The sequence below is a fragment of the Hemiscyllium ocellatum genome, unplaced genomic scaffold, assembly GCF_020745735.1.
Source record: "Hemiscyllium ocellatum isolate sHemOce1 unplaced genomic scaffold, sHemOce1.pat.X.cur. scaffold_459_pat_ctg1, whole genome shotgun sequence".
Lineage (NCBI taxonomy): Eukaryota > Metazoa > Chordata > Chondrichthyes > Orectolobiformes > Hemiscylliidae > Hemiscyllium > Hemiscyllium ocellatum.
The window spans coordinates 376,121-402,840 of record NW_026869068.1 but is presented as its reverse complement, the minus strand read 5'-3'; the positions used below and the strand labels follow the sequence as shown (position 1 = coordinate 402,840).

General features: G+C 43.2%; 2 non-coding genes across 2 annotated transcripts; one reads left to right on the top strand and one right to left on the bottom strand.

The window, feature by feature from the left end:
- Positions 1-9,491: 9,491 nt before the first annotated feature.
- On the bottom strand, positions 9,492-9,573 carry trnai-aau (transfer RNA isoleucine (anticodon AAU)). The gene has a single exon. It is a non-coding gene; the product is annotated as a tRNA-Ile (tRNA).
- Positions 9,574-16,313: 6,740 nt separating this feature from the next.
- Positions 16,314-16,395, top strand: trnas-uga (transfer RNA serine (anticodon UGA)). Its single transcript has one exon. It is a non-coding gene; the product is annotated as a tRNA-Ser (tRNA).
- Positions 16,396-26,720: the final 10,325 nt, after the last annotated feature.

Genomic DNA, 26,720 nt, shown 5'->3' with positions numbered 1-26,720 from the left:
ACAGGGCTCTCTAGAACCGCAGCATAGCCTCATGGCTGTAAAACTCAATCCCCAGCTAATGAAAGCCAACAAAACATATTCCTTCTGAACAACGTTATCAGCTTGGGTGGCAAATTTGACAGATATCTGGTCATGAAATCCAAGATCGATCTGTTCCTCCACACTATCCAGTATTCTGTATTTTTCCCCATATTCGGCAAAATGAATCACTTCACAATTTTCCAGATTTGATTTCATCTGCCACTTTTCAGCCCAGCTCTACATCCTGTCAATGTCCCATTGCAACCTCCAACAGACTTCACATACACTACTACTCCACCAACCTTCGTCTCATTGGCAAAGTTTCTATCCCACTCTTCCACTCAGACATCCAAGTCATTCGTAAAGTCACAAAGAGCAGAGATCCTGTAACCTCTCCATATAGAAAACCACTGGTCACCGAGCTCCAGGATGAATGCTTTCCATCTGTCATCACCATCTGTCTTCTATGGGCCAGGAATTCTGTCCCCAGACAGACAGGTTTCCCTGCATCCCACGCTCTGTACTTTTTCAATGAGCCATAAATGCATTTTGTCACATTCTCAAAGGCTCAATAAGATTTGTGAGGCATGATCTGTCCCTTACAAAGCCATGCTGACTCTCTGTAATCAAACTGTGGTTTGCAAAGAAATCATGAATCCTGTCTCTCAGCGTCCTCTCCAATAATCTGCACATCACAAACAGAAGACTGACAGGTCTGTAGTTCCCAGGATTATCTCTACTCCCTTTCTTGAAAAAGTAGGGCTGATTCACCTAACCTGCTCATCTCCAATTGGTGCGTGGAAACCGAAGCACCTGTCGGGAACCCATGCAGACATGGAGAGAATGTGCAACCTCCACACAGACAGCCGCCTGGGGCTGGAATGGAATTCGCGTCCCTGGTGCTGTGAGGCAGCAGAGCAACCCACTGAGCCGCCGTGCTGGCCCATGTAACTCGCTAAAGCCCTGTTTCTGCTCCTTGGTTCCTCTTCATCTTGACGAGATGTTCTACATCCCTTGGAACGTTGTCAAATGCTTTGCTGAAGTCCATATAGACAACGTTGACTGCTCTGCCTTCATCTGTCGCTTGGCCAACTCCTCAAAGAGTCAATCCACTTTGTGAAACATGGTTTCCCACTCACAAAGCTGACTATCTCTAATCAGCGCTTGCCTTTCCAAATATATGCAGCTCCTTTCCCTCAGAATCTCCACCAACAAGTTACCCAGCACTGGGCTCACGGGGTTGTAATTTCCTGCTGTTTCCCTGCAACCCTTAAGCGATGAAACAGCATTAGCTGCCCTGCAGTCTTCCGGTAACTATTGTGTCTGTTGATAATATAAATATCTCTGTTAGGGACACTGCAATCTCTTCCCTAGCTTCCCCAATATTCCAGGATAGATCGAATAAGCTATTGAGGATTGATCTACCTTTAATTATTTTAAGATTCTTGCAATTTTTCTTCTCTGTTGAGGATTAGTGATGAGCAGTACTGCCTCACAACCCCAGAGACCCGGGTTCAATTCACCGCCTCAGGCGACTGAATGAGTGGGGTTTGTGCGGTGTCTGCGTGGGTTTCTCCCACCATCCAAAGATGTGCGGGTCAGGTGAACTGGCCATGCTAAATTGCCCGTAGTGTTAGGTTAGGGGTATGGTTGGGTTGCGCTTCGGAGGGTTGGTGTGGACTTGTTGGACCGAAGGGCCTGTTTCCACACTGTAAGTAATCTAATCTAATCTCCTTACAATTCTTTCCAAGACATCGCTATTTATTTCCCGAGCTTCCATGTCTTTCTTCACAGTAAATTCTGACAACACTACTTTGTCTAATTTCTCAACCACCTTCTGATAGTTAAGGTGTCCTTTTCTCTACCAAGTTTTCGATAGCCCTTATTGAAACTTGTGCAAATGTTTCCGAAAATTCAAATAAACGTATCCTTGGCACAGCCACTCCTACACCCGTATCTATTCTTCCATTTATACTCACAACAATAAAAATACAATCCAACAGGCTCAAAACCACGTTCACTTTTTATTAAATGCGTTTCTATTGACATATCCTTTCTAACACATTCCAGATCCCGACTGACTGTCAGGCTAACACGGTTTGGTTTCAGACTGATAGCAGAAAGGGTTATGGGGGTTCTTGTTTATCAATCTGCAAAAGGTAGCTTACAGGGTCAACAGGTCATAGACGTTTTGGAAATTGAGAGGTTCATGGTCACTGAAGGACATTATGGAGATAGGGAGTAATGTGCGGACTGTATGAGATTATGGACACAGAGAGTGCAGTGCTGACTGAAGGACATGATGGAATAGGGAGTGATGTGGGGTCTGAAACAGGCAAAGAGATCTGGAGGGCTGTTGGGTCTGTAGGAGGTTGCACAGATCAGGAGGATCATGGGGACTGAAGGAGGTTACTCTGAATAGGAGGCTCGTCGGCTCTGGATGAGATTATGGAGATAGGGAGGGCCGTGGGGTATATGGAGGTTATGGAGTTGGGAGGTTTGTCGTGAATGATTCAGGGTACATAGATAGGAAGAGTCGTGGGGACTAAAGGAATTTATGGACATAGGGAGAGCTGTGGGGACTGAAGGAGGTTATATAGATCATACGTTTATAGAGAAGAGCATGTATCGACCATTTGACTACAGAGTCGGTCCCAACATTTAATATGATCAGGACTGATCATCTAACCCAGTACAGTATTACTGCTTTCACACTTACTCTGATATTATAGTGACTACTGGCATTTAGTGATACAGCGGGCTGCAGTAACTGGGGGTGGGGTGGTGGGGGGGGGGGGGGCGGGGGATGTCTTACAGAGATAGTGAGGTTTGTGGAAGCTGGAACAGGTGACATATACACTGAAGGTTTTAGGAATGGGAGGACTTTACAGGGATTTGGAGGAATGCACGGATGGGACGTGGTAACAATTACAGGGAGGATTTTGGGAGCTCGATCTGTAACGGGTACAGCTGAGAACAGAAGTGAGCCAAACAGTCAGGACAGACATGGACAAGGTAGGACTAATAAATTAAGCTGCATTTATTTTAATGCAAGGGGCCTTACAGGGAAGGCAGATGAACTCAGGGCATGGTTAGTAACATGGGACTGGGATCTCATAGCAATTGCAGAAACATGGCTCAGGGATGGGCAGGACTGGCAGCTTAATGTTCCAGGATACAAATGCTACAGGAAGGATAGAAAGGGAGGCAAGAGAGGAGTGGGAGTGACATTTTTGATAGGGGATAGCATTACAGCTGTGCAGGGGGAGAATATTCCCAGAAATGCATCCAGGGAAGTGATTTGGGTGGAACTGAGAAATAAGAAAGGGATGATCACCTTATTAGGATTGTATTAAAGACACCCCAATAGTCAAAGGGAATTTGCCAAACAAACTTGTAAGGAGAACTCAGCTATCTGTAAGAATAATAGCGTAGGTATGGTAGGGGATTTTAACTTTCCAAACATTGACTGGGACTGCCATAGTGTTAAAGATTTAGATGGAGAGGAATTTCTTAAGTGTGTACAAGACAATTTTCTGATTCAGTTTGTGGATATACCTACTAGAGAAGGTGCAAAACTTGACCGACTCTTAGGAAATAAGGCAGAGCAGGTGGGTGAGGTGTTAGTGGGGAGCACTTTGGGGCGAGCGACCATAATTCTATTCGTTTTAAAACAGTAGTGAAAAGGATAGACCAGATCTACAACTCCATGTTCTAAGTTGGATAAAGGCCAATTTTGACGATATTAGGCAAGAACTTTTGAAAATTGATTGGAGGCAGATGTTCACGAGTAAAGGGATGGCTGGAAAATGGGTAGCCTTCAGAAATGAGATAAAAGAGTCCATAGAAGAATGTTCCTGTCAGAGTGAAAGGGAAGGCTGGTAAGTATAGGGAAATCTGGATGACTAAAGAAATTGGGTGTTTGGTTCAGAAAAAAGAAGGAAGAATATGTCAGGTACAGACAGGATAGATCGAGTGAATCCTGAGAAGAGTATAAAGGAAGTGTGAGTACACTTAAGGGGAATTCAGGAGGGCAAAAGGCGGACATGACATATGTCTGACACGTAGAATTAAGGAGAATGCAAAGGGTTTTTACAAATATATTAAGGAAAAAAGGGTAACTAGGGAGAGAATAGGGCCCCACAAAGAAGCGGCCTTTGTGTGGAGCCGCATAAAATGGGGGAGACAGTAAATGAATATTTTGCATCAGTATTTACTGTCGAAAAGCATATGGAAGATATAGACTGCAGGAAAATAAATGGTGATGACTCTTGCAAAACGTCCAGATTACAAGGGAGGAAGTGCTGGATGTCTTGAAACGGTTAAAGGCGAATAAATCCCCAAGAAATGATCAGGTGTGCCCGAGAACTCTGTGGGAAGCTAGAGAGGTGATTGCTGGGCCTCTTGTTGAGATATTTGTATCATCAGCAGTCACAGATGAGGTGCTAGAAAACTGGAGGTTGGCAAAAGTGGCGCCACTGTTTAAGAAGGTGGTAAAGACAAGCCAGGGAACTATAGACCGGTGTGCCTAAACTCAGTGGTGGGCACGTTTTGGAGGGAATGCTGAGGGACAACATGCACATGTATTTGGAAAGGCAAGGACTGGTTAGGAATAGTCGACATGGCTTTGTGCGTGGGAAATCATGTCTCACAAATTGATTGAGTTTTTTGAGAAGTAACAAAGAAGATTGAGGAGGGGAGATACAGATGTGATCTATATGGACTTTAGTGATCGAGAAAGTTCCCCATAGGAGCCTGATAATCAAGAAAAATTCCCATGGACTAGATCTCAGATAGAGAAGGCTAAAACTAATTTAACAGAGCTGGCTCAGAGGTAAAAAGACAGAGAGGGGTGAGTTGTTTCAACTCACTGGAGGCCTGTGACCATGCAGAGCACAAGGATCATTGGGATCCCTATGTTTGTTTTTTCATTTACATAAGAGCTTAATAGATATTAGTAAGTTTTTAGATGTGACACCAAAATTGGAGGTGTAGTGATAGCGAAGAGGGTTACAACAGGATCTGGACAGATGGGCCATTGGACTAAGTGGAAGATGGAGTTTAATTCAAATAAATGCGAGGTGCTGCATTTTGTGAAAGCAAATCTGAGCAGAACTTATACTCGTAATGCTAAGGTCCTAGGGGGTGTTGCTGACCAAGAGACCTTGAAGTGCAAGTTCATAGCTCCTTGAAGTGGAGTCGCAGGTAGATAGGATCGTGAAGGCGGCATTTGGTATGCTTTCCTTTATTGGTCAGAGTATTGAGTACAGGTGTGGGAGGTCATGTTGCGGCTGTACAGGGCATTGGTTAGGCCACTGTTGGAATATTTTGTGCCCTTCCAGTCTCCATCCGATTAAAAAGATTTTGTGAAACTTGAAAGGGTTCACAAAAGATTTACAAGGATGTTGGCAGAGTTGGAGGATTTGAGCTATAGGGTGAAGCTGAACAGGCTGGAGCAGTTTTCCCTGATACTTCGGAGGCTGAGGGTGACCTGACAGAGGTTTACCAAATTATGAGCGGCATGGATAGGATAAATAGACATTTTCCGTGAGGTCAGAGAGTCCAGAACTAGAGGGCATAGATTTAGTTTGAGAGGGGAAAGATAGAAAACAGACCTAGGGGCAACTTTTTCACGTAGAGGATGGTACATGTATGGAAACAGCTGCCAGAGGAAGTGGTGGAGAATGGTACAATTGCAACATTTAAGAGGCATTTGGATGGGTATATGAATGAGAAGGGTTTGGAGGAATATGGGCTGGCTGCTGGCAGGTGGGATTAGATTGGGTTGGAATATCTGGTCGGAATGGACAGGTTGTACCTGAGAGTCTATTTCCGTGCTGTACACCTCTATGACTCTGTCACTCATGGAGGTTATAGAAATAAACTGTGTGGTCGCGTCTGGAGAAAATTAAAGGGATAAAGGTTTGTAGTTACCGAAGGAAATTACATCATTCGGGACCAATAGAGTTTACAGAGACTGAGTGCGTTTTAGAGACAGTAAGAGTTCATAGTCATTATTAGAAATGCAGAATCTAATTTATGAGAGAAGCAGGGTCACTCTGCTTTGTGCCCAGAGACAAGGAGGAGTCGAACAGCTGGAGGAGGTTACTAAGGTAGAGAGCTTTTTTGTTGTCACGACGGGAAGATTACAGAGGTCATGAACGTAGTAGGAGTTCAAAAATTTTACAAAGACAGGGAGGTCTTTTTCTGGTCTGGAAAGGATGACACTGACCGGGATGTCTTCAGGAACTGAAGCGTTGTTTTTCTTCCGTTAAGGAGAGATGTGACAGAACCCAGGATTAAAGGCAACGGCAGAAACATGAAGAGTTGTACTGGTAGGAGGAGCTGACAGGGACAAACAGGATTGTTGGGGCTGATAGAGATAGGGGAAGGTGGTATCTATGAAACAGACAGTGGAGAAACTGACCGACATAGGGAGGGTTCCGTGGAACAGATGAATTTACAGACAAGGTGGTGATAATGAAGCCTGAGATTTTTGTCATATTCCTTGCCCAGCATTGTTCCGACATAATGGCCTCAGTTTCTGAATTAAAGTCCATGAACTCCTCCCTGTGCTGCTTACTGCGTGAGTGATCTTACCGGCTGTGGGAGTTACTGAAGGCTCCAGATCTCACTCTCCATCTGTCTCTGGCTGACCAACCATCTTCAATGTGCTGATGGACGAGACAGGATATGGGAATTCTGCTGAGTCAGTGACATCAAAAATAACTGCAAGAGACAGAGAAATAGACAGAATGGGAAATTATACTAACGCAATGAAGGCAACACATAGAGAATGGCACTGAGTCCCACAGAGATCTGGAAAATCCCAATCCCCATCAATGGCCTGTGCAGTTACTTCCCTCTGGATTGGAGAATGTTGTTGGCTCAGGATCTGGAGTACCTGCAAGAGCGAGAGACACTGACAGAGGCAGAAATTAGACCCACACAGTGAGGGATATCACATGGAGAGAAGCTGAGTGATATCAGAAGAGTGCAGGAATGTATCAGGATCACACAATAGTATCATCAGAAGTGGTTCTGACCAGTGAGCACTGCTACCAGTACTCAGGGAAGACTGAGCTATTTTATTGGAATAGGCTCCTCTGGTACCAAGATTATGCAGTGTGCTATAAACGGACACAGATGAGGAGGGGACAGGTCTGAGGTGAATGGAAATTCGGAAGTCCAAAGAGAAAGGTTGAAATATTGGAACCCCATGGAGATGTGGATGAAGACCAAAACAGAGAAACAGTAAGGGAGTGAGTTTAATTAAAATACGACATTATCAAACAGATTTGTGACAGGAAATTATTGGTTAACATAAAGTAAGTGCCATTTCCGCCCCTCACAATTCCTCATACGCCACAAGTGACAACACTTCCGCCCCTCACATCATCACTGATGTCACACACTCAGTGACTTCAGCGGCCCCCCACTGCCGTGTTTGCCACCACGTCCTCCCCCATCAACGACAATCACCTGCATTCTGCTGACACCCCCAGGTCCCACTGTCAGCAACCCCGTCCCTAGAAACCAGAGGGGAACACCACCCTGCTCAAGACTCCACCCCCAATTCCCCCTAACAACACACCCACTCCAATTACAGGCTCGGTCTCTTCCCCAAGCTCCACACCACGCCAGATCCCAGCTCCAAGTCTTGGCGAGTTTTCACCATTCTCTCTGACCTCACCCAGAAGGAGGATGAATGACCAGTCCACAGGAAAGAACTCAACTTTATCTCCCTCTGTCCACGTATTAATGAATTTAATACACGCCGTGACGTCGAACACTTCTTCTGACGCCTACGAGCTTACTTTCACAATGTAGACACTCGCCAACCTCCGAGGATCCCATTGCCCACCTCCAATGCACTCCATCCACCAGGACACCCCGAACTGTCCAATTACCTGCCTTCGATCTCTTCATTTCCAACTACCACTGAGACATGAACCACCTCAAACTGGATATCCATGGATTCATTCTGCTCCCGACCGACGCAGTTGCTTTGGTGTCAGCAACAGCGCAAAACACACTTACACGATTTGCTCAATAACTCATTTTTCTAATGCAATCTTCGTTTGGTAGGGCAGTGCAGAACGAGAGGGTACAAATCTGGTGTGGGAGGGTGAGAATTCGAAAGGCAGTGAGGAGCAACGGCTTCACGCAGAGGGTGGAGCTTGTCTGCAATAATTTGGAAGACTTTTAGGAATTTGGAAGAGTATGTGAATAGGAAGGCTTTAGAGAGACATGGGTCAAGTGCAGCAATCGCGGCTGAATCAGTTGAGGGTATCTGTTCAGAATGGACGAGTTCGATCAAAAACCGTGTTTTCAGTGCTGTCCATATCTATTGACTCTATGATATTGACTCTATGATAAAAAAGATGAATAAAATAATCAAGTAAAATTGTCGAAGTTGTTAAATTCAAACAACTTCAGATAATTTTATTTTCAATTATTTTAATTACCTTTCATTTGTGTTTTGTTCACTGTTCTTTACCTCTTATTTCTTGATTGTCTCTCTTTCTGTCGCTTCCCACTCTGTCAATACGTTTTACCTCTCCTCTACCCGCTTTGCTACGCTTCTCACCTGTTTTCCATTTAGTCTGCTTCACACACCCCCACACATTTTGTCATATAGCACTGGCTTCAGCCTTGGTCATCCGCAGCTCCTAATCTCCCTTTAATCTCTCCGTGCTCTGTCATTATCACCTTTGCATCTGGAGCCCGGACTCACTTTCTCTCAGCATGGTGTAAATAGCTCCCTAATTCTCGCCTTTTTTTTATCTTTAACATAGTGTCAGTTATAGTCGAAACGTCAGCTCTTTTCTGTACTTGCGGATGGTGCCAGACCTGCTTAGATATTCCAGCATTTTCTCTTTTGGTTTCAGATTCCAGCATCTGCAGTAATTTGCTTCTATTAATGGCTCTATGATATTGCTGGGGATATGATGACTCCAGTGTCGATGCATAAGAGGTGAACAAGCGAATGAATTCCCTCTGGAAGTCACGTGAAAAGTAGCAACAGAGATCCAGGAAAATAAGATGAACGAATCTTGGATTTGAATTGAAGCCTGAACTCTGGTTCTCCTCCGAGACTGTGCCAGGTCGACTTAATACTGCATATATTTCATGTTTTGCATTTCTTTGTGAAAACAATTGAGACTGATTGATTTGCTGCAGACAACATCCAAGAGTCATCATGGGTACTGCGATCGAGTTGTGCGTCTATCCCTGTCAAATGTTTTATTGCGCTGGCGAGGGTTTCTGCTTGGTGATTTTGTGGTTCACTTTGTTTGGAAATACAGCAACGCAGCTGAGATCCGACATGGGACCAACGAGTTGCTGTTCCAAGACAGCGATGGTCGGCTTTCGAATGAATACACATCTGAATCGATCATGTGACAAGTTGTTGCAGGCGGTGAAATTAAAAGCCGCGAAGAACCTTGGCACAGGGTAGCTCACGACACGAGCCAGTGTGGGGATTGAACCCACGACCTTGGCGTTATTAACACCACGCTCTAACCAGCTGAGCTAACCCACCAACGGGCCTGCTCGCTAGAAGCAAATGCCTACATTGCCCGTGCTCACAATCACCGCGGCTATTCATTTTCTGATTTGATATCGATCGCACGCTCTTCTGAGGTATTTCCTTTCGTTGCAAATCTTTTCAACAAAAAAAAGCATTGACTTTTCCGAAAGCGCACAGTCGAGCTAACCAGTTGCTCTGATATCCAAAATTAAGCACAATGTCCGGACGCATGCAATTTCAATCGCAATGCCAACAGCACAGCTGCAGCTTGTCATGTTGTCAAATATCGTCTGGAGAAAAGTACCTTCAACGATCGCCCACTGTGCTTCTGGAAACTCACATACCTTTGGAGTCAGGGTTATGTGCTGCTGATAAACTGCTGCGAACCTTATTCCAAATGCATTTGAATTGTAATCTAGCAGTGGGATTCTTTCTGCTCCCGAAGGACGCAGTTGCTTTCGAGTCAGCAACAGCGCAGAACTCAATTGCACGTTTTCCTCAATGACTCATGTTGCATATGCAATCTTCGTTTGACAGCATATTTAGCAAGTTATCACGCCTTCCTGCAGCGTTTGTCAGCGACAGATCAGCTGCTAAGATGACTGCTTCAGACAGCATGTTACATCCTACATTTGAAAATGGAAAAGGTGCAAACGTTTACAGGCTGAACGCTCTCTCACTATATTGCCTGGCTCGTCAGAGGCTGGGAGCTGATCTTATGGAGGTTTTTCAATCATGAGGGGCATGAATCGGGTAAGTAGATAAGTTCCTTTCGCTCAGGTGGGGCAGTGCAGAACGAGAGGGTATACATCTGTTGTGGTCGGGTGAGAATTCAAAAGGCAATGAGGAGCAACGGCTTCACGCAGAGGATGGTGCGTGTCTGCAATAAGTTGCCAGACGAACTGGTGATGACTGGTTCAATTCCAATACTTTTAAGGAATTTGGACAAGTATTTGAATAGGAATGCTTTAGAGAGACATGGGTCAAGTGCATGCAATCGCGGCTGGATCAGGTGAGGATATCTGTTCGGAATGGACGAGTTCGATCAAAAACTGTGTTTTCCGTGCTGTCCATATCTATTGGCTTCCGATATTGCAGGTGAAATGAAAAAAAAGATGAATAAAATAATGAAGTAAAATTGTCGAAGTTGTTAAATTCAAACAACTTCAGATAATATTCTTCTCAATTATTTTAATTACCTTTTTTATTTGTGTTTTTTTCACTGTTCTTTACCTTTTATTTCTTGATTGTCTCTCTTTCTGTCTCTTCTCACTCTGTCAATACGTTTTTCCTCTCCTCTTCCCACTTTGCTACGCTTCTCCCCTGTTTTCCATTTAGTCTGCTTCACACATCCCCCACATATTTTGTCACATAGCACTGGCTTCAGCCTTGGTCATTCGCAGATCCTAATCTCCCTTTAATCTCTCCGTGCTCTGTCATTATCACCTTTGCATCTGGAGCCCTGACTCACCTTCTGTCAGCATGGTGTAAATAGCTCCCTAATTCTCCCCTTTTTTAATCTTTAACAAAGGGTCAGTTATTCTCGAAACGTCAGCTCCTTTCTCTACTTGCAGATGGTGCCAGAACTGCTTAGATTTTCCAGCATTTTCTCTTTTGGTTTCAGATTCCAGCATCTGCAGTAATTTGCTTCTATTAATGGCTCTATGATATTGCTGGGGATATGCTAACTCCAGTGTCGATGCATAAGAGGTGAACAAGCGAATGAATTCCCTCTGGAAGTCGCGTGAAAAGTAGTAACAGAGATCCAGGAAAATAAGGGGCTTGAATCGGGTAAGTAGATAAGTTCCTTTCGCTCAGGTGGGGCAGTGCAGAACGAGAGGGTATACATCTGTTGTGGGCGGGTGAGAATTCACGACCTTGGCGTTATTTGCACCACGCTCTAACTTCTAACCATTTTTACATAATCATATCACTGGGGGTGGGTAAACTGAAGTCTACTCCAGTACTGGCAGACTTAGAGTTTGTCCCATGCAGTGACGGTGTGTGTGACAAAGATATGGATTGGCCGGGTGTTAGATATGAAGGTAGGTGAGCAATTTAATGATCGTGAACACAGTTCTGTATGTTTACTTAAGCAATAGAAAAGGATAGTTATGTACTGCAGGGAAAGAGGTATATCTGACGAAAAGGCAATTAGGATGACATTTGGCAAGATTTAGTTTGCACTAGATGTGGAAGGAAACGGATGGTATGAGCACAATTGAAATGTGGAGCTTGTTAAAGGAACAGATATCGCGTGTACTTGATGAGTATGTATCTGTCAGTTATGAAGGAAGTTGTCGAATGAAGCAGCCGTGGTTTACTAGAGAACTTAAAGCTCATGTCAAGAGAAAGTAGGAGGCTTATGTTAGGATTTGACTTGAAGGCTCAGTTAGGACGATTGAGAGTTACAAGTTAGTTACGAACAACCTGTACAGAGAGTCCAGAAGAGACAGGAGAGGACATGAGAAGTCGCTTGCGAATAGAATCTTAGAAAACCCTAAGGAATTCTACGTGTATATCAGGAACCAAAGAACGACGAGAGGAAGATGAGGACTAGTCAAAAATAGGAGTGATGAATTGTGTGTGGAGTCAGAGGAGGTAGGAAGGCGCTAACGAATAGCACTCGAAGATTGGAGGATAGCAAAAGTTGTTCCCTTGTTGAAGAAGGGTAATACAGAAGACCAAAGTAATCTTGGACCAGTGAGCCTTACCTTTCTTGTAGGAAAGAATATGGAACTGATCATGAGAGACAGGATGTATAATCATTCAGCCAGCAACAACTTGATTTCAGAGGGTCCACATGGTTTCGTGAGTTTTTCGAGAAGGTGACCAAGCATGTGGATGAGGGTAGGGCACTTGACGTGGTGTACATGACGTCTGTAGAACCTTTGATAAGAATCCACATGTTAGGCTGTTGGAGAAAATGCAGAGGCATGGTATTGACGATGATTTCGCTGTTTAGATTAGAAACTGGCTTTCTCTGAGAAGGCAGCAAGTGGTGGCTAATGAAAATATTCACCCTGGAATCCGGTAAGGGGTGGTGTGGCACAACGATCTGCTTTAGGATCACTGTTGTTTGTCATTTTCGTAAATGACGAGGACGCAGGCATAGGGTGAATGAGTTAGTAAGCTTGCAGATAACACAAAAGGTGCTGGAGTTGTGGGCAGCGTGGAAAAATGTTGCAGGTTGCAGGGCAGCTGGAATAATTTGCAAAATTGGTCTAAGAGGTGGCAAATAAAGTTCAATGCAGCTAAATGTGAAGTGATTCACTTTGGGAGCAATAACAGGAAGACAGAATACTGAGTTAATGGAAAGATTCTTGGTAATGTGGATGAGCAGAGTGAGCTTGGAGTCCATGTACATAGTTTCAAGCCAGGTTGATTATTATTTTTGGATTACTTACCGTGTGGAAACAGACCTTGGGGCCCAACAAGTATAAACCGACCCTCCGAGGCGCGACCCAGACAGACGCATTTTCTTTCACTTACCCGTTTACCGAACCTGCACATTTTTTGGATTGTGAGGGGAAAACAGAGTAACGGGCAGAAACCCACACAGATAGCCGCTTGAAGGAGGAATTGAACTCGCGTCGCTGGTGTTGCGATGCAGCAGTACTAACCAGTGTGCTCCTAGCGAAAGAGTACGACGTCGTCGGTTTTATTGGTGGAGGATTGAGTTCCTGAGCATAATGTCATGCTGCAACGAAACAAAACACTTGTGTGGCTCCACTTGGAATATTTTGAACTGCCTGGTCGCCCATTCCAGGAAGAATGTGGAAACATTGGAAAAGTTGCAGACGAGATAGAACAAGATATTGCCTGTCCTGAAGGAATAGTCTTATCAGGAAAATCTGAGAGGCTTGGGTCTGTTCTCATCCGAAAGAAGTCTGAGAGCAGATTTGATACAGAGTTACAAGATTTTTGCAAGGTTTGCGAAGATGTGCAACTCAGGTTGAGGTTGAGGGTGCAGGTCTGCTCGCTGAGCTGTTGGTTTGAATCAAATCTACAGCTCTGCAATCAAAACTACTCCCGGGAGTTACAAGATGATAAGAGGATTAGATAAGGTAGACGGTAGAACTATTTTTCTTAGGAAGATGTTGTCAGCTTGTACGAGTGGTCATAACTCCAAATTGAGGATTTATAGGTTTAAGCGAGATGTCAGAGGCAGGTTCTTTGCTCAGAGAAAAGTAAGGGTGTGGAATGCCCTGCCTGTCAATGTCGTTAACTCAGCTAAATTATGGAGATGTAAACAATCCTTGGATAAACACATGGATGATGATGGGATAATATAGGGGGATGAGTTTAGATTAGTGCACAGATCGGCGCAACATCAAAAGCCAAAGGGTTGGGCTGCGCTGTATTGTTTCATTGTTCTACGTTCTAAAGCTAAATCTCCACATCAGGGACCTCCAACCCCATGGCATCAATTAAGATTTCACCAGTTTCCACATTTCCCCTCCCTCCACCTGACCGCACTTCAAAACTTCCAGCCCAGCACCGTTCTTATGACCTGTCCCATCTGTCCCATTTCCTTCCCACCCATGTGTATCACCCTCCCCTCCAAACTATCAACTCTGCAACCTCCTCCGTGCACCTGTTCCATTGCCACCCACTCAACCTGTCACTAACCATTTCCAGATTCCACTGTCCTCATCGCAAAATGTCCTCCCACCTGTTGTGTATCGTCAGTAAATCTGTGGACATTTCACTCTGCAAATTCCATCAAGTCATTAAGGCAGATATAAATCATGGAAGTCGTATGACTCACCATTCCAGCACTGTACTAATTACTTTTTTACAACTTGAAAAATACGCAATAATCCAGATTAATTCTTCAATTAAACAACGGACAATCCAGGACTTTTTTTTTAACTTTTCATCGTGAGCTCCGACCATGTGCCATGGCTTTTGATACGGTCTTTTACGGAATGCCTACAAACATTTGATCAACTCTGCTTGCAATATGATCAAAGGACTCTGACGAAGTTGTCAAGTGTGTTTTTCCATTCAACAAATGATGTTAACTCAGTTTGACTCTAATCATCTTTTCTCAACGTCCTGCAATTACTTTCTTCACGATTGTCTCTCGTAGTTTCCAAATGACAGATAAGATATTGGAACAGATGGAAGCCATTCGTCCCATTAGGTCAGCTCCAAGTTTTAATGAGGTCACGTCTGATTTGGTTAATTCTTATTGGCACTTTTCCGCCTTATCTCCATTCTTCTTGATTCCCAAATTGACTAATTGTGCGGCCGTCTCAACCTTGATTATACTCAGCCTTGACAGCCCTTCAGTGTAAAGAATTCTGCAGATTTGCTCCTCTCTCAAAGACAGAATGTCCTCCTCATCCGTGTCTTAAAGGATTAACGGTTCCCCTGAGATTAGGCTCTATATATTCTTCGCAAATTTCGTTTTTCATTAAATGTCTTTAGTCCCAGTCTTCTGGAAACTGACACTGATTGTTGGCAACATTTCCTCCACAACATCAACCCACCCATCCGCACTGCGCCCTCCCCTATCATTATAAACAGACCATAAAAATCTCCAGTTAACCTTCTTTGTTCCAAAGAGAAGAATCCCAACCTCAGTAATTTCTCGACAAAAGGGCTTTGCTCATCGCCAGACATCATGCAAGGCGGAGAATTGCGAAGCAGTTTGGAGAAAATATCGCCACTGGGAAGGTTAAAACAAAACAAGGGAAAATAACAGTGAACCCGTGTCTCCAGCTTTGGAAAACTTTAGAATCTCTTTTTTGGAAGCGAAACCACAGGTGATTGAAGGGTGGATTGTCCCACTTAACACAGGTAGTCTTTAAGAGGCCGCGACTGTTGATTCTGTTGTTCTCTAGACATGAACCAATCTGAGACATTGAAAGGATTTTCATTCCTGCACATCAGGAATTCAAACCTCGCCACGGCTACAAGACCACGCGAAGACTCGGGTACAAACAAGTTACGAAAAAGCCTCGAAGAGAGCAGGACTCCTGTTATAGAAAAGTTGGTTGCTGTGACGTGGATGCGTTTCCAGCGGGTACAGGATTGTTGCCACTTCACTGCAGTGAATGTCCCACGATTTATTTTGCAAAAGAAAAACTGATACAGGACATCAATCACTTCGTGAAGGGCAGGCTGAAGTTTGAATTCGTGAAAAGCCTGTTTTTGGATCGTAGAATGAGTCAGTTCACCCCGTCTCTGATGCGTAATTGGTCAACACGTTCATCCATTAACCGAACGGTTGGTGGTTTGGGACGTTCCAGGGTCGGATCTCTCACTGGTCATACTTCATTGGCTTTCTTTCCTGCACAGCTCCGGGTTTTTAATGTGGTCACGAAAATGTGCCCCAACCAGGCATCTTATCCAGAATCACAAAGGAATTTCTGTATCGTTTCAGTGGCTAATGCAAAGGACTGTGGATGTTGGGAATCTGAAAAAAAATAGAACATTCTGGGGAATGTCAACAGGTTTGTCAGTACTATTGGGAGAAAACGGAGTTCTGATAACGTTCTGAAACGTTGAATCGCCTTTTCCCAGCCCAGATCCTGCTCGACCTGCTGAGTAATTTTCTGCATTTTCCGCCGTCGTTTAAGCTGAATATAGATCCCACCTATCGGGGTGGAACACCCAGACCCACTTTGTCCCGACATTTCATCGATTTGAAAGCTGTGAGTTTTGAATGCAAATAAACCAAACAATGATTCACTACTGCTAATCTCCCCAGGGGCAGAGACCTGGAAATGAGAACTCTATGCATTCGGATGTAGTTGTGGCCGAGTGGTTAAGGCGATGGACTTGAAATCCATTGGGGCATTCCCACGCAGGTTCGAATCCTGTCAACTACGGAGAATTTGGGTAGCCTTTCGCTTTTGGAGATTCAGATCACGGCGGGGAGAATCACTTCATCCAGGTCATGAATGGTGCAAATCTCCAGTTCACTCAAAGAACTGCACAGATGCACACTTGTTTTGCCAAATTTGTTTAGACTCGTTATGACACAGCATAAACCCTCCAGCTTACGATAAAACCAGTAACACAGAAGCGAGTTATGCTGTACAGGAATCTGCAACAATTCGATTGGCCAAGAACTACATGAAGTAAAAATTCAGCACTTCATTTGTAAAGTAAGAGAGAGGTTAATTAACAAACCAATGTATTTCTATTACCCATTTTGTTGTTCCATTCGATATTGCTATTCAAATAAAACTCCCAGTTAAGGTTTACAAAACAGCACTTCTTTATCAAAACCAGGCAGCTGTAGGTTCTTGTCTTCGGATCTTCCTGTCTCTTCTTTGTCCCTGTTGGGAGATTCTGTGTCAAAGATCACGGATCGAAAAGTTATTTTCCACATATATATTTTTTTCAAGAAGATTGTTACATGCAAGGTCCTGGCAGTCCTCCTCTCAACTGTTCAATGTCCCCCATCTCATACCCCAGAGCATCTGATTGGGTCCCTGTTTATTTTTAAAGACTTTCAAGAGACGCAATTAAAATTTGATTTGAAATGTATATATTTTCCTGATTAAAATTTAAACTGAGTGGCCAAGCTCGAACTATTTATGTCTCCAGGCAATGAACGAATTGAATTGTTCGACCCAGGATTACGTCGTTGTCTTATTGTGAACACTTGTTTCTGTGTCTGGTTGTTCTGCTGCTTTTAAATCTCTTAAATGTGCACTAATATGTTTAAAACACATCGCCTCTACAGGAAACAATGAGCCATCATAATGAAGATATGTTTTCATTTTTTAAAAAAAATACTTTACCCTAACATATCGATAAATTTCATACAATTTCGACTTAGTTTTTTTCCTATATAAACATATAAAACATGAAATAAAGACAATCTCATCTGAACACCATCAGTTGAATCTGCGATAACGTATCTGTGATTTCATTCTACTGACCCACAACATGCATGATTTTTAAAGTGAACGTCTCTTCCATAAGAAGCCAACGAAATACTCTCATATTATTACATATATACAACGTTTTAGCGGATTGTGGTCTGTGTACATAACTTCTCCGATCCATTATTCATGGCACATACATTAAATGTGTAACGCCAGTACCAAACTCAATAGTTTTTTTTCGATTGTGGAGCATTTCTTCTGATAGATGTTGATTTTCTATGAAAAGTTATCAACTAGCAGTTGTTCCCCATGCTCATCTTTCCCGTTGGAGTACACCTCCAACTCTAACGACCACCGATGGCTACTTTAAAAGTTTTTTTAGATGTTTGGTGCAGGTAATACTGGTTTGGTGGTTAATATCGACTTCAAATGGTCAATTGCCACGTGCCATGTTGCTGAACACCGAAAAGTTGTGTTTTTCTTCAGCAAATCGGTTAACAATGCCACTACACTAGTACAGTTTGGAACAGACTTCTGATAGAGTCCGCTGAGTCTGAAGAATTAAAGAAACTCTTTCTTCGAGGTTGATCATGGCAATTCTTCAGAAGCCTTCGTGCTCACGTTCCAGAGGGTGCTCAACCTGCCATGACCGATGTTACATCCCAAGAACATCACCTCTGCTTCCGTGAATTCTGTTTTTTATATGTTTGTCATCAGTTTCGCTTCTCGTGGTCGTTCAAAGAGCTCTGCCAACAGACCCTTGTGATCATTCCTTGAATTGCTAAGGATCACTACATCGTCCAAATAGATTACACAATTTGTCAACCCGGCCACAACTCTGTACAAGTGTCTTTGGGTGTGCCGGGCTTGTTCTTCATTCAAAAGTGCATCACTTTAAACTGATATAGCCTATATGGAGTTACAAGCGCAGAGATTTGTTCACCAACTTTGACAATGGTACCTTCCAGTAGCCACGCATTATGCCCGACTTGGTGATGTAACTGGCTTGTCCGACTTTCTGGATGCAGTCCTCTAATCTAGAAATTGGATATGAGTTCGATTTTGTAACGGCGTTGGCCGTTCCATAATCCACACGAAATTCAACACAAATCATCTGGTTTGGTAACTAAGAAAATCAGCGAACTCCACGCACTCTGGCTTGGTTCAATGATGTTCTCGTCGAGCATGGTGTTCACCTGCATCTAGTCCTGTTAGCCTTTGAGACGATTAAGTCGAGAGGGTTGCTGCTTTATCGCAGCAGAATTCCCCACATCTACTTCGTGTTCAATTGCTTTCGTCCTCTCCATGTGATTCTTGCATGTACCATGACTCTGTCGGAACAAAAAATCTTTCAACACTTTTCTATGCTCCTGAGACAGACAGCTTTCTAATCCATCCCACTCCTCAAGGACTTCATCATTTTAGAATCTGTTTTGAGGTACATCAAAATTCAAAGCAACTGAATTCGATTCCTCACTCTGCTGAGCAGTAACGAACAACTCTTCCTCCAGTTCTTCCTTTGATGTGTAATACGTTTTCAACATGTTCACATGACATAGCAATACAGTTTTATTTTATATCTGACATCTTTGCTAAATAGTTCAACTGACTCAACTTTTTCACAGGGACCAGTAAACCTAACTTTAAAGGGATCACCTATGATTGGTAACAGTACTGACAAGTTATCCCTGTGGGAAAACTTCTGAGTCCCAGATTTTTATCTGCCACCTGCGTAATTCTACGCTGTGCCATCTTTGGGTGCTGTTTTGCTGAATCACCTACTAAATTTAGTCTCTCCCTCAATTCCGATACATGATTTAATTGTGTGATCTTCGACTTTGACCCTGTCATTTGTTTCTTTAATTAATTCCAAAGGGCAATCACTTCATGTGCGAATATGAACTCAAAAGGATTGACTAAGTGGATTCGTTTGGAACATTCTTAATGGCAAACAATGCGAATGGGATATCTTTTTCTCAATCATTCGGGTAATCTTGACAGTATGCTCTCTTCATGGTCTTCAAGGTCTTAAGCCATCTTTCTAAAGCTCCCAACGATTCAGGAAGATATGCACTAGATTTAAAGTGTTGTATTTCAGCTATCAAAAACCTCCTTAAGCAGTTGAGCAGTAAACTTTGACCCTTAGTCTGACTGAATCTGACTAGTTAGGTCATAGCGTGTGAAGAAAGCTACTAACTCCTCTACCAGAATTGTGGCCTTGATACTCCGGGAAGGAATTGCCATTGGAAATATGGATAGCACATCCATTGTAGTCAACAAGCACTGGTTCTGACATTTAGTTCTCGGAAGGGGATGCACGCAATCAATTATAATCCACCTGAAAGATTTTCCAACTGTGGTAATTGGCAACAAAGGCGTGTTTTTATTGCCGCCTGAGACTTACCTGCCATTTGACATGTATGATATTGTCAGAAAAAGCAACCACATCCCGTGTGCATTCCAGACCAAGAGAAATGTTTAGTATTTAGCTTGCGTGTTTCGTAACCCTCGGGGACCCCCTATAGGTAGTTCATGTGCTACCCATAACACTTCCTCTCTACGTTGTAGCTGCAACACAGTCTTGTGTACTTCGGCCCACTGCACGAATCACATCAAGTAGTGTATCAGTTGACCTAAACTCAACTCCTTCATCTTTCTTTTTACTTGTCACTTGGTGCTGTGCCTATTGAGAGTGGGATCTGGGAAAATAGAAAGATATTTCTGTTTTAACTCCTCAGTTTCTTCGTCTTCCTTGGGCTTCTCCACAATAAGGGGAGTCACTTCCAATTTGGATCTTGCCAAATCATTTCCAAGCACAAGCTGAATTCGTGGAACTGACACTCTGTCTATCACGCCCAGCGTAAATTTCCCCGGCACAAATTGGGGCTCCAACGTGATCTTACATAAGGGAACGCTAAATTTCTGCTCATTCATACCACAAATTACAACACTCATGGGAAATAGATATGAAAGGGTACATATTCGCCCATCCCTTACTACCAGCAACTGGTTAGATCGTGTCACTCTCGTGCCACCAGTTTAGAATCTTTAAACACTTCTATTTTCCACAACGCCTTTAATTAACGACAAGTACTGTCCGTATTCAAATACTTTCCGTATTCAACTTTGCCAGAATGGAAACAGCTGAGTCCTTTCACCTCCTTTCGACTCTCTTGGACTTGTTTTTTTCCTGCTCTAATATCTTCCAAGTGCAGGAAGGTTCTTGGTTTAGTAATGCAGAATCTCCCCTTCTGCCAATTTGGATCCTTCACAGGACGAATATCTGTTCAAAAGCTTGTCTTATGCACCAGCATGTACTCATCTACTAATTCTGCTGTCCTTCTGACTTCCCGAAATCTTTTTTTCCTCCGCGTGAATTCTTGCAATCTCTAAAAGTGTATTTTTGAACTCCTCCAGCAGAATTATCTCTCTAATATCCTGAAATATCCTCTCTTTATCCAAATAAGAATCCATCCATCAAAGTATTGTGTTTATTTCTTTTTAACTCAACATAAGTCTGACCTGTGTTTCAGAAACGCTCTCGATATACATCTGGTACCGGTTCAGAAGCACTCAAAGGAGCCTGTTTTACTCATTCATAATCTTTTCACACCTCACGTAATATCATACCAAATCCCTTACTCGCTCTGTCTTCGAGTTTCGTCTGAACTCGCATTACCCATCAATCCTCGGACCATTCCATCTGCCTAGCCATGTTTTTGATTGAAATGAAGAAGGCTTCAACATCATCCTCATCAAAATGTTGTGGAGTTGTGACACATTTACATATATCACTAATTTCTCTTTTAATTTCCATCCTGCTAACTTGACTTTGCTGACAAAGTCGCAACTTCTCAAGTTCAAATTTTCTCTCTCCTTCTCTCTCTTCTCTGTTGCTTTCTTATCTCCCTTTGCTCATCCAAGGAATTTCTCTCTCTTTTTCCTCCCTCTCTATCTCCCTTCTCTCTGTTTCTCTGTCTCTCTCTCTCCTTCTCTTCGCTAACTTTTTCTCATTCTTCTCCCCCCTTTCTTTCTCTCTCCCTCTCGCTTTCCTCTCTCTCGCTTTGTTTATCTTCTCACTCCATTTTCCTCGAGACTAATTTAGGTAACATCATCAGTGGCGACCTCGCAGTGAAGCGAGGCTGTTGTCTCCTGCTTTCTATTTATACGTTTGTCCTGGATGGGGTTGCTGGGGTTTCTAGTGATGTCATTTCCTGTTCGTTTTCCGAGTGGTTGACAGATGGTATCTAGATCTACATGTTTGTTTATGGCGTTGTGTTTGGAGTACCAAGCCTCTAGGAATTCTCTGGCATATCTTTGCTTAGCCTGTCCTAGGATAGATGTGTTGTTCCAGTCGAAATGTTTTTTTTCATCCGTGTGTAGGGCTACGATGGAGAGAGGGTCGTGTCTTTTTGTGAATAGCTGGTGTTCGTGTATCCTGGTGGCTAACCTTGTTCCTGTTTGTCCTACGTTGTCGTTATGGCAGTCCTTGCATGGAATTTTGTAGGTGACATTGGTTTTGTCCATGAGTTGTACTGGGTCTTTTAAGTTTGCTAGTTTTTATTTGAGAGTGTTGGTGGGTTTGTTGGCTACTAGGATTCCGAGGGGTCTCAGTAGTCTAGCTGTCATTTCTGAAACTTCTTTGATGTATCGTAAGGTTGTTAGTGTTTCTGGCTGTGTTTGGTCTGCTTGTCATGGTTTGTTCTCGAGGAATCTGCGGACTGTACTTTTTGAGTGTCCATTCTTCATGAATACGTTGTATAGGTGATTCACCTCTATTTTCTGACGTTCGTCTGTGCTGCAGTGTATGGTGCCTCGTTGGAATAGTGTTCTGACAACCTTTGTTTGTGTGTGTTGGGATGGTTGCTGGTGTAGTTAAGTATTTGGTCAGTGTTTGTCGGTTTTCTGTATACGCAGGTTTGTAGTTCTCCGTTGTCCTTTCTTTCGACTGTGACGTCGGTTGCTGTCGGTTTCTTCCTCCTGGCACTCCATCCACAACGCCATAAACAAATACATATATCTCGATACCATCTATCAACCTCTCAGAAAAGGAAAAGGAAATGACATCACCCCAAACCTCACGAACCCCATCCAGGACAAATGTATAAATAGAACGCAAGGAGACAACAGTTTCGCTTCACTTAGAGGTCCCAATGATGATGTTACCTAGCCAGGTAATGAAACGTCTGAATCTCAAACCTACAGCTCAGCGAGCAAACCTACACCTGAAACCTCAACCTGAGCTACAAACCTTACAACAGCAGTGTAATTGATGAAAGGGACGACAGGGCCTGTTGTTTTCTGTGGTTCTCTACTGTTTCTGATTCAGTGCTCCCAGCGGTCTGGCTCAAGTTCGATTTCCAGTCGAGGAATGTGAAATTTCCTGTGCTCGTTTGTCGTAGTGGCAGCATTCCTAAAGCAGGAAATGATGGATGTAGCTGAGAAGTGGTCATGTTTTGTCAAAAAACACGGTTCAGGTTAACATAAGACAAAGAGCTGCGGATGCTGGAAATGTGACACAAAAACATGGAATGCTGGAGAAACTCAGCGCCTGGCAGTATCCATGGGGCAAAGTAGAGTTAGTGTTTCAGATCGACAGAAGCAGGTTCATTCGGTATTTCAACATTGTAATGCAGGCAAATTTTCAGTATTATGTGTGGGATCATCATATTTATCAAAACTTCTCATTAGTTGCCAACCATCACTTTTACAAATTTAGAAGGTTTGTTTTGGCGGTAATGCTGCTTCCGTTTCCATGAGCTGGTGACAAGCTGTGCTTTAATGGTTACCTTTTTCTTTTCCTTTCTGTCACTTAGCAGCCATGTCAAGTGGACAATTGACCCTTTCAGTGTCTTCCACAATGTGAGTTTCCATTTGTCTTTCTATGTCTGTTCATTGTCCCCTTCTTTCACAGTCTCTGTCCAAATCCCTCATTTCCCATTTCTGGTCTTTGAAACTTTGACTGCAGAAGACAGTGTGAAAGTGCAGCTGATGAGGCAGTTTCTCCTCCCGCTGACTGGAGTGTGGAGAACTGGGCTCACATTCTCTAGATAATATATCTGTCACTTAGGCCTGAGGCCTTCGACATGTTTCCTTTTAAATTCCAAATGCAATTCATAATATTTTGCTTTTCGTGTAAAATTAATGAACAGTGACAGCAGAGAATGATCAGCGTGTGATATCCGCAGTGATTCCTGCCTCACCTCGTTCTTCCCAACAAACTGAGAATGAAGGACGGAGAATAAACGAGGAGGTGAAACAAAAGCGCTTCTAGAACCGAGGTAAGAAACTCCAAATAGAATTAGCAGAACAAAACAACGAGGTGTCAAAGAGGTCCATACTCGACGTGATTGTTCGGTGTTCGAGATGGGAAAGCTATCCAGCCTGAGGCACCTTCATGTCTCTTGTTGCTGACTGAATCAGAAAGAAGAGGTTTCACGAGACCTCCACTTGTCTCACTTTGCTGTCCCCACCACCTCCCCTGACCAGGTTTACATTTTCCTGCTCTTCTATGAGGTAAATGATGCAACGTCATTTCGTGTCTATCACTTTCTCAGTTCCAGTTCCAACATGGCTTCGATTTCAGAGCACATGTAAAGGTTAGACTGTAAATCCATTCGTTCCTGTTGTGAAATGACTGAGTCGCTAACGTGCGAACTGCACCAAAGGACGATTCAGGATTTCTGGTGTTGGTTCATTCGCATTGAAAAACAGCAGACAAAATCAAAATGAGGCCTTTCAGAGATAATCTTGGGATTAATTTGACAGAGAGGCGACATCAACAATCCGTGGTGCACTGTGACACCAGCAAATAAGTGTTACCTTGTTTTCAAACTGTGTTTCCTTCGCACTGAAAGCAAACGCGGTACCTTTGTTACAGAAAGGGTGAGGGGACGGAAACTGCACTCCTTACCAGGATGATAATTGCTGCTGTACACGTTGGCGCACGTTCAAGACAAGGTATGAGAGCAGCTTAACAAAGTTTCAGAAAGCAATTAATTGTAATTGCTTTCCATTTCACTTCTACATCAGGTATGGATTGTTTGCATCCAATTAGAAGGACTATGGTAGCAGATACCCGGAGAAACTACCACGGCAAATCCCGCGCCAATCATCTCACTGTTTTTTCAGTGTTGTCGGGTCAAAATCCGAGCAATCCATCGTTAGCAGCAGCATGACGATTCGTCGTGCTCATGAGTTGAAAGGTTCAAGAAACTAAGTCATTCCCTCCTTCTCCAGGGTATCTTCGGATGATCAGTGAATCATGTCTTATTGATAGAGACATGTTTCTAAAAGTGTCAGGTTCTAAGCAGACACCTGCAATAGGTCGGGATCAAGTGAAGAAGCGGAGTGGGGAATTCAAATAAAAGTGCATGGCAATGATGACTGGAACGCATGAGGCAGGAAGTAATCGTGGAGCTGGTGGTGTTAGGCTCAGTGTTGATGCCAATGGGTCTGCCTACACTGCCCACTGTTGATTTTGTCTCACACTCACTCCAGGTCAATTCACCACAATAACCTTCTTCCTCTTAGTGTGAGGATCCCTCTGGGTGTGTGAACGCCGTCAATGGGCCAAGAAAGGATGGACACATTATCCTTATTCTATCAGTTTAAACAGGTGATCAGTACAGTTTGAAACCAATGTAAGTGCCCATTGACTTTCCCTGTACATTTTCAGTGGAGAATGTTAAACTGTGAAATGTCTGTGCAAAAGCGGGCATTGATTGCAATTCTCACCAAACAACATTTTACACAAAAAAGAAAAACATTTCCAAACTTTTGTGATGAAGTGGTTAAGGAACTACAAGTGTGGATGTGTAAACGCACTTCTAGTGGAGGCACTGTGAGTCGGTTCGTTAAAGTGCTTCTCTAGTAAACAAGAGAACTTGGAATCAAATGCCAGTTGTGGATGTCCAATCTTTCAAAGGCTCATTGTTTCATCTTCTTCAGATGTCATATTGCTGATTCCATGGCTTTCTGATTTGAGCTCAGCCTGTTGTGATTTGCCTCTCCTTGAGTTATTCCCGACTTTTTTCTCCACCAATGAATGTTGTTTCTTGCTGACTGTTAATAAAAACTGGAACTTCTTTCCATTGTCCCACAAAAAAAATCTTGTCTTCTCTTCTGTTGCGCTCGCTCTTTCACTCCCAGTTTTAGTGGGAATAACGAGTTGAGGCAGCAGACACTGCAGATTTGCCGGGAAATGTTATGGCCATAGCACAGACACGAAGAGCTGATCATCTTCATTTTCTGCAGTCACTGATCATTCATCTTTCACCAACAGTAAATACATCATTATCATCCTATATTTCGGATGAAACTGCTTTTATTTCCGGAGGAAAAGATGTTGCATTTAGAATTCGAAAGACTCATAACATGTTGAGTAAATAACGTCTCCTTACCGCAGCCCTAAGTAACAGATACATTATCGGGAGAATGTGGGCCCAGCTATACACAATCCAGCCATTGGTGGGAGGACATAGTCTCTCAGCAACTCCACTATTACACTGCCTCCGAATGTGAGACATTTCAAAGACCAGAAATGGGAAATGAGGAATATGAACAGATGGAGCGTCAGAAAATTTGAAACAGAGTGGTGCGTACATCCCACAAAGAGACAAATACAGACTCCATTGATTTATACAAAGGGAGGACCATTCGACATGGCTGCTGAGTGAGAGAAGGTAAAAGAAAAAAGTAATAATATAAGCACAAACCTTCAGAAGCTGAAAGACTATGGAAACAGCTTTACAGTCGATGAAACCATTTTAAATATGTCGAAATGACGGGTGTCAGCGAATTTTGATAAAAATGTTTACAAAACTGGTCATTTCCCCGCCATCATGATATGGCAATCTGTAACTAATCTGTTTCTGTCGATCTGAAACATTAACTCTGTTTCTCTCCACAAATACTGCAAGGCGCATAATCTATCAGTCAATCCCTGATTTTGTTTTAGATTTGCATCAACCGTAGTTCTTTATTTTATGTTAGCATGAATCACGTTTGGTACAAAAGCGAATCATTTCTCAGCTCCCACTTCATTTCCTGTTTCACAAACACTGTCATCACAATGGGCGGGAAGTGCCGAACTCCCATCTCCAGATTGGGAACTGAACGCGCGCCGCGGCAGTGAGTGAGTAGATACATAACGGTTACTTCACCAACAAGGGCGGCAGAAAACACTGTCTCCTTTCTCAATGACACTGCTTTTGCATTTTCCTTTCGGATCAGTCTCGCTGCAGATCGGTTTCCCCCGTCTTACATTTTTTACAGCTTTTAAAAATGACCACTTGTCCCATCACGCTTTGTGGCTC